We start from the raw sequence: 8,813 nt of genomic DNA, 5'->3' as shown, positions 1-8,813 counted from the left end.
GTACTTTAAAAAGCAAATATCTTCTCGGCGGTACAAACAAATGGATTCATTTCAGATTATTATACTCTGGATAGGGGCACCCGGCAGGGTTGCCCTCTTTCCCCATTATTGTTCTGTCTTGCAATGGAACCATTAGCAGCCACGATAAGAAAGGAGAATGATTTTCCAGGGGTGGTGGCGAGAGGTATGGCGCATAAGCTTTTGCTTTATGCATATGATATTTTATTATTTCTCTCTGACCCTACTAGACCTTTGCCTTGCCTCCACAAAATTAAAGTTCTCAGGATACAGAATGAATTGGTCTAAATCTGAAGCTTTGGCTCTGACAGCATACTTGCCAGTAATGGCTTTTCAGCCGGGTACCTTCCAGTGGCCCAAACAGGGCATTAGTATTTGGGTATTTTATTCGCAAATTTGTGTGATTTAGTTAATTTGTTCATTTGATCTCTTAATAAAAAGTTTTTTGAGCAATGTGGGCAGTTGGGCTTCATTACATTTATCTATGACTGGGAAAGTTAATGCTATTAAAATTAATTGTATTCCAAAATTCAACTACCTGCTGCAATCTCTCCCTACAGATGTCCCCCTCTCTTATTTCAAGCAATTTGATAGCATAGCGAAGTTTTTAATTTGGAATAGTAAACATCCCAGATTACACTTCAGTGAGTTACATAGGCCGATTGACAAAGGTGGGCTAGGCCTACTCAAGATTTTGTTTTATAATTGTGCATTTTGGGGAGTAGCATACACCCTCCTAAAGCGGCAGATACTCTGGTAGTGGTGATTACTGCTTTTGGAAAAGGTCAAGAGGCATCAGTGTATTACTCCCTGCTAATTCAGAGTCTGGAGGATGGAGCTTCAACTTCTCTCAAGAGATTATGGGAGAAAGATTTAAACTTGGTATTGGAGGAGGGAGTATGGGCTAGGATTCTAAAAAAAGTCTACATCTATAGATCCAAGGGTGCCTTATGCAATTTAAGATTTTACATAAATCTATTGGACCCCCTCTAGATCGTATATGCTTGGTCTTAATGACACACCCACCTGCTGGCAATGGCAATCAGAAGATGGGGAAACAACCTATGTTTTGTTGGTGGTGTGTTAAGATCCAACATTTTTGGTTGAAGGTTCAGAGTTTTATGTGTATTGGGCACTCAAATTCCATTTTGCCCCAGACACTTTACATAAAGGATATATGATATATATATATATATATATATATATATATATATAACTTTAGGATGCACTGAAATTTGGACATTTGACCCTGAAACTGGAGCTCATGTGCGCCCATATGTTAAACATCTCTAGCTTCGAGCACTGTTCTAGCACTGACCGATTTCAGCAGCAGAACATTCGACCTGCTTTTGCTGAATTCACAGTGCGATCCAATGGGCCAACATAGACAAGTTTTAGTAACAGCATGCTAAGTCCAGATTTACAATGAGGTTACGGGAACATACAGTATCTAGGCCAACCAAAAACAGTGTAATCATTACCCTTTGTATGCATGTACTGTGTGTGTGAGTCTCTTATAATTGCTATCATCCATGAAAGGGCCTCACAGCATGTTCTCTTACCTCGAGGCTTAAGAAACATGCTCATTCATTTATCAGTAATATGAGTGGTGGAAAAAAAGAGTATTTCATATCACCCTCAGAGAACTGATGGACAGACTGATTCAAGATAAAGAAAAAGAGGGAAAAAAAAACTAATAAGGCACAAGCATAAATAATGGTCTTGCACTGGTAGGGGGATCCCAGCTTATCACAGCAGCTGTGTTTGATTATGCTGGCCTGGTGGGAGGGATGCATTATAGCCCCCTTATGTGCCTGTATCCCCAACACTGTACATCTAATGGGATGAAGTCTGGCTTGGTTGTATGCTTGTGCATGATGGGGAAAGGCAGGGGTAAGAATTGGTCTGGTGAAGAACTACAGGACTGTCTGCTTCTTATTAGGGTGAAATGTAGTTGGGTTATGGTCTAAAGGATCCCAATATCCTCTCTTATAATCCACTCTCTCCTGCCAAAGGGTTCCAGCTGTAAGTCAGTGCTGGGAGAGGGCTACTCTGTGACCTTTAAAATCACAAATGGAATTTACTGCAAGGAGCTATATAATGGCAGTGCAATGTATTATTTTATATATATAAAAAATAGACCTAATATATTTAAAATCTAACTGTAATTTATAAATATTATTTGTATCAAGTCAATTTAGTTATATTACTATGTATTTACTTCAGTACTGTGCAAACCAAAGAAAATGATTGAGTTACACCAATGAACTACATGCATTTAATTCATACTTATGGCATTTTAAGTCTGGTTTTTCGGTGTGATTGCACATTCCGAATGATCTTTTGAATGGGAACAATGGATTCCTATGGTGCTATTCACATTTGGATCCAGCGACAATCCGAAGGATTTGTTGTTTTTGCCGGAGAGTGGTCAGATTTTATTTTTTTTAGTATGCAACGAAAACTGTCTGACCAATGTGATAGAAGCGTTTTATATTTTTTGAGTCACTACAGCTGCTCAATCCAGCGTGGTGCTAATCAACTGCCAAACACGCCCTGAAAATTATTTACTTAAAAATAAATAGTTGCAATTCATTAACCCTTTGTACTGCAAACATAAACCCAGTCTGTTTTTGAACGTCTGCTTATGGTGTTTTGTCTTAATGTACATTATTTAGTATATTACTGTGCCTGTTATATTCTCATGGCATTAAAATAGCAGAGAAGTTCAGCAATTGATTTGCACTACTTTTATTATGGTTTATTATCCTTGCAATAATCCACACATTATAAAAAAATAAGTTGGCTTTGAGTGTCTGTTTGGAATATACTCGTAGAAAATACATGTGCAAATAAATAATGCAACAGCGCTTTATACTTATCTCACTTGCATAAAAAACTGATTATATACTCCTCTGTGGCAGTGGGGGCGTGGCCAAGCGCCGGTCCGGGAGAGGAAAGCGGTAAGGGCGCTTACACCTGAGCTAAATTATGTCTAACACCTGTCTCTACAAGAACATAATGAAACAGTTATGCCAAATTAGGTAAATAAATACTTTAACAGCATTCAATATATTAATCTCTAGCATTGACAGCTGGGCAGGGGATGAGATTGGTAGAAATGTTTGTAGAATAGCGACAGCGATGCCTAAAGTACAGTGAGTGAAATAATATTTAGTAAAACATTTTACGGACACTTTACCTGTGTATAGACCTTTCGTCAGAAGTTTGCCCTTTATAGCAAGCAAGAGCTTGCGGGGTTGCCTGCCAATGTTGCTGGCCTGAAAAAAAACCCATTTGTAAATAATGCCAAATGTGGCAACTACCAAAATATCAGTGAAGCCAGCACCTTACAAATGTGAGTTTAATGCTTTTAACATCACCCCACGTTGTGTGAATATTTGTAAGTGTTGAACTGAGTTTGGCTAACATGCTAAAGCTAGCAGCAACACATCAGGGTAGGGTTGCACCAGAGCCATATAGAGAGAGAGTTGCGACAACGGAAGTTCTAAATGCTTGATCGTCACGTGATTCTCGTAGACTTCAGATAGTTCCAGGAAGTGCTTGGCGGGCATTTCAAACTGTTAGAGTAGAGTGACAGAACTGCGATTTCTGGTAATTAGTCGTCAATAAATGCATTTATTTTATATATTTATGTAACACACCGACATATGTATGTAGCATGAGTATGTTGTTACAGCGATGTTGTTTTTTAAAGATCAAATCAGCTAATATTTGAGGATTAGTGTTCGCTTACCGTTATTTGCCTCAACTTATTTCAGGCTAGGGTTTCTGTTGCCTTTTTATGTTACCTCATGTTCATTGTTTTCACTAATCTCATGGTAACTAATGTCATATTTATGACTTTTCAGATAGTACAGAGACAGGCTGGTGACAGGTGATTTCCAGCTCGCACCACACAATGGGTCAATGAACTATTAACTATTAGCAGCAGTTACGTAAATGTAAAATTTAGTGAAATGAAGCTTATTGTTTACAATTCTTACAATTCAATATATAGTAATATAATTATTTATGTATTATAAATATTATATATCTAATGTATAATTCTTACAATACTTATTCATATACACAATATATTCAGCTTTAAAACAACTTAAGCATACTCGTATATAAACTGCCGTTCAAAAGTAATGAGGCTGAAAATTCAGCTTTTACAATTAATAGGGTGTTCGTTACTAACTTTATCCAGCTCCAATCCTTGCCTAATCTGTTAGTTATCCGATAACATCCCTTATCTCCTAATACTCAACTATAAAGATTTAATTTACACGTTATTTTTATTTAGATGTACTGATAATATACAGAATAAGATAATATTATTCTTTAAACGTCTCACCTTTTAAAAGTGCGTCGCAAACGGTTTGTTCTGCTGCATCTCTACGGCGCGGCATGTGTTTGCTGCTACTTCCGGGAACTATTGAGAGGCTCCACGAGCCGCCATTGCTGTAAAAAAACGTTCCATTGGAGTCAATGGAGTTGTCGCAACTCTCTCTCTATATGGCTCTGGGTTGCACCAGCTGTGCGTAAGTTCTCACGTAATTTGGGATGTAAAGTTCACACTAAGGGCTTAGTAACTACTAGTTTGTACTAAGTCAGTGTTAAAACTTGGTTGCACCACCTGTTCTTATGGCAAGACTTAGTAGGTCGTAACTCTCTGTAAAGTAATGCTTAGTCACATAATATGACGTTTACCTGTATTGGTCCAATAGGAAGCCTTCAAATTTGTACACAGAAGCATTAAACAGCCGTGATCTTCAATTTGATCTTGTCACGGTTGATGTTCAATCCTTGTTTGCTCACGTAACTGTCAGCTGTAATAAATGATATCCCTATTAAAATACGATACGTAATAAAAGAAGATTTTATTAATTATATATTTAGCTTTTGTAAATAACATCATTCAATAATTGTATCTAAAATAAATAAGGGGAGATAAATAAATACTAATACAACAGGTCGGAAAAATAGACAAGTCTTCATTTTAATATCTTATTTCTTATATGTTGAAACTTGACACCAGGCGACGCATCCTGAAAAATCTTTAAATCGGTTTTGTGCTGAAGAACCGCTTAAAAGTATGTTTTTTTTTATCTCGTAAATGCAAATGAGTGTAAATGCCATCATCATTTATGTCAAAAGGGCTGAAGCCTGTCACGCAAAACATGAGCTCATTGATGTAGGGAGGCTTCCGTAAATATTTAGTTTATACATAGGGTTACGTAGTAGTTTTGTGCCCATTTACGCCACAACTTGGCTAAGTTGTAACTAGCTGGTGCAACCGGCCCCTGGTGTTTTTGAAAGGAGTTCAAATAGGAGTCAGGAGTTGATTTTGAATGTTAGCTCACAAGTACAGAATGACGAATTCTATGCGTGATACCTGTGCTTTGTCTTGACGCGATGCGCCATGACGCCTCTGTACGAACCCATTATGTGAAAAAAGGCCCAAAGTGTTATCCTGGGTTTTTTGACATGTTTTGTCTTTCCTTTTGAAGTTAAACTTATCTTTTGATTATTTTATGTTTTTAAAATAATTTTACTTTCATGACTGATATGTCTGTTAGCTCTTTGAGGTCCTCTAAAACACTAGTATACAATATCGTTCAGCTCTAAAACACTCAATAAGGATTGGTGCTGTTTGCCAGTTAATTCTTCCAAGAATAATTAATATGATCCCAGTTTGGAGGAGTTTGTCTAAATAAAGTATCATGATAATATATTATGATGAAGCAGATATCAGCACCTGATGATGTTTGCGGGTGGATTAAGATATCAATCCAAACATTCCAGTCAATCTCTCTCATACTCTCTCGCAGCGATTTGGAGAAAGATATGAAAGACATGGTCCAATCACTCAACTCAACACACAAACACATTTAATGCCTATATGTAAACAGCCTTCCTTCACCCTCTCTCTCTCTCTCTCTCTCTCTCTCTCTCTGTCTTTCTCACTCACTCAAACACACGCACAGTTCCTCAATGCGTCCCAGGGGCAGGACTTGGATTTATGTTTATTTACTTCAGTGCAAGCAGTCTCCTGTAGTCCCTTAGGGATCAGCATTCCCAGAGGAAAACCAGGAATTTCTTTAGCCACAGAATCAAACACCTGACCACACAATTCCAAGAGTTCTTTATCACTCCTCATAAAAGTTGGTCTATCTGGGATCTTAATTTCAATGTTTTCTGAAAGTCTGTGTGATCTAGTTTCTTGTGCATGCTTAATTACTTTTCTGCCCTACCTTTTACTTAGAACTGCATGCAGGGGTTGACTGGGAAAAGAAATCGGCCCGGGATCGCGTTCGCTGTCCTTTTCTGCATATCGCTGCCCCTTTGGCTTATCGTGGCCCATTCGACCGGTTTCGCGGCTGGCCCGCTCTGTTCTCCTGATGGCCAGTCAACCTCTGATCGGCCCCAATGTGTGTCGACCCACCGGGAAAATGCCTTCTGCTGCTGAACACAAACAGAGATTTTTAGAAAATGATTCCAGCTCTGTAGGTCCTTATAATGCAAGTGAATGGGGATCAGACCTTTATAGCTCCAAAAATCACATAAAGGAAACATAAAAGTAATCCATAAAACTCCAGTGGTTAAATCCATATCTTCAGAAGTGATATCATAGTTGTGGGTGAGAAACAGAACAATATTATGTAATTGGCTGCATTGAAGATGTTTTTAACTGTGGTTTCTCCTGGTTTTTCTGATATTAATATCTGCCTGAAACAGAATTTTCATTTGTTTATGTAAAATATTATTCTGAAAGGCAGGAAGTGTCAAGCAAAATGTGAAAAGCCAAGCACACATTTTTCAGTGAATAATAAATGTAAATATAAACATTAAAAGAAATTAAAATAAATCAAAATGTGCATAATTTATTAATGCTGCTTTGCGTGCTAGGAATCCAATTATGTGAGTGTGATGTGCGTAGTTCTCTTGACTTTGAAATTGATTATTGATTTATCTCAACAAGATCAATTCCGGGCAGTTATTCTAACTCTACATTTTAAGTGATGATAACTTTAAGCCAAAATAATTGTATTTAATTATTTATTTATTTATTTTTTCATTTTTATAGTGTAATGTAAGAATTTACAATATGTAAAACGCAGTGTTAATAGACTAAAAGCAATTGCACAAACATTATATAATTTAATACTTATTGAATCCAGATGATATATATTCATAAAAACATATGAAACTTTCCAGTGGAGCAGTAACTGGACACAAATCTTGTTATATATAGGGTGAACTCGGAGCAAGGATTCTCACACCAGTGAGCAGAGAGCAAGTCAGGAGTGGTAAATGGAAAGTGGAGTGATTACAGAATTCTTTGAGAGAGGATAGGAAATCTCTTTTTTATTTGTTTGTGTGCTGCTCTTGTTTACAGACTCTCTTGACTTGCAGGGAGAGCGCAGATTGCTCAACATACTCTGGAGGTTGAAGGTCATGACTTAAATCTTCTGATGTAAGGCAGCATATTATTAGCAACACACACATGGACCAAATTAAACACAACTGTCAGATAGTGGATCATACATCCAGCACGGTGAACCAAATGTGCAGATGTGTTTAGGTGCACAACAACCAAAATATTTGGTGGTTATATCAGGTCACTCACCATTGAGTGTTCGTGGTCCAGCTGTCTTTAACATAACAAACTTCCCCCATTTAATTTTTTTGGAAGATATATAAGACAAGTGCATTAATTTGCTGCTAACAGAGCATGAATGTTGATCTTAGAATTAAGGCAAAATATAAAGTCTTGTGTGGAGAAGTATGTTTCGCCTCATCTTCTCCAAAGCGTCTCATAATAGGTATAATGATTCTGAATGGTGCGTGAATACTGCATGACATTATGTATTCTCTGTTTGTTCTGAGTCTATTGGTGAAAAATCTATTGAGGTTGGGGGAGTTCATGCATGTCACACTTGTGGTATACTAATGTGTTTTCTGTGGCTGAATTGGGCAAACAGACATTTACAACACAGAGTGCCTTTTCTCTTAGACACATCTAGTCTTCCTTTCACTGAAATACACTTTAGATAATTTAAGCACAGACTTTGAAGTTCAGTTTTGGTGAAATAATCGTCTTTACTGACATTGTCAGTATTAAAGGTGAAATTTATAATTTCTGCACTAAAATAAATTCTCCCGCTTACATTGGTCGCTCAAACAGATAACACTGCCCCAAATTTCAAGAAGGATATAGTTGCAGGCAGAGCTCCAAAAAGAGATGGGAGCTCCAAACTGCCATCAAAGATGTAGGGAGCCCCCAACCTAACCCTTTCCCTAACCCTTTTTTTTCCCCTGACCTTGGAATTTGGTGCAACAACCTTTTGGAGTACCAAAACCCTTTCTGGATTAGGCCCGCCCTCTTTTGGAGATTTGGAGATCATCAGCCTGCAGCTGTACCTATTTGCCATTTCCCCCGTATTTTGGCACGTATGGGCACGTGTGACCTCCTGTTTCAGGTGAAACGTGTTGAAAGTTTAGTTGTAAATTATCTGATACATTTAACAGGAATACATATTTTACCCAAACCCTAACCCTAAGCCTAACTGTCAGTGAAGTAAAAAACAGTTTTTACAGGGAAAATAAAACCTCTGAATCGCACTCACCGTGGTTTATGTACAGAGAGCAGAAAGCACATGGGATTAGGCGTTTAAGTAATTTAACATTGCGTAATTTACTTTTATTTGTTTTCATTAGGCTGTAATGGGTCATTTTTTAGCTATATTACTGAAAGGTCCCACCTGCCATGATATAGCATATATGCC

This window comes from Xyrauchen texanus, chromosome 28 (assembly GCF_025860055.1).
Source record: "Xyrauchen texanus isolate HMW12.3.18 chromosome 28, RBS_HiC_50CHRs, whole genome shotgun sequence".
Taxonomy (NCBI): Eukaryota; Metazoa; Chordata; class Actinopteri; order Cypriniformes; family Catostomidae; genus Xyrauchen; species Xyrauchen texanus.
Note: the sequence above shows the minus strand (reverse complement) of the source record.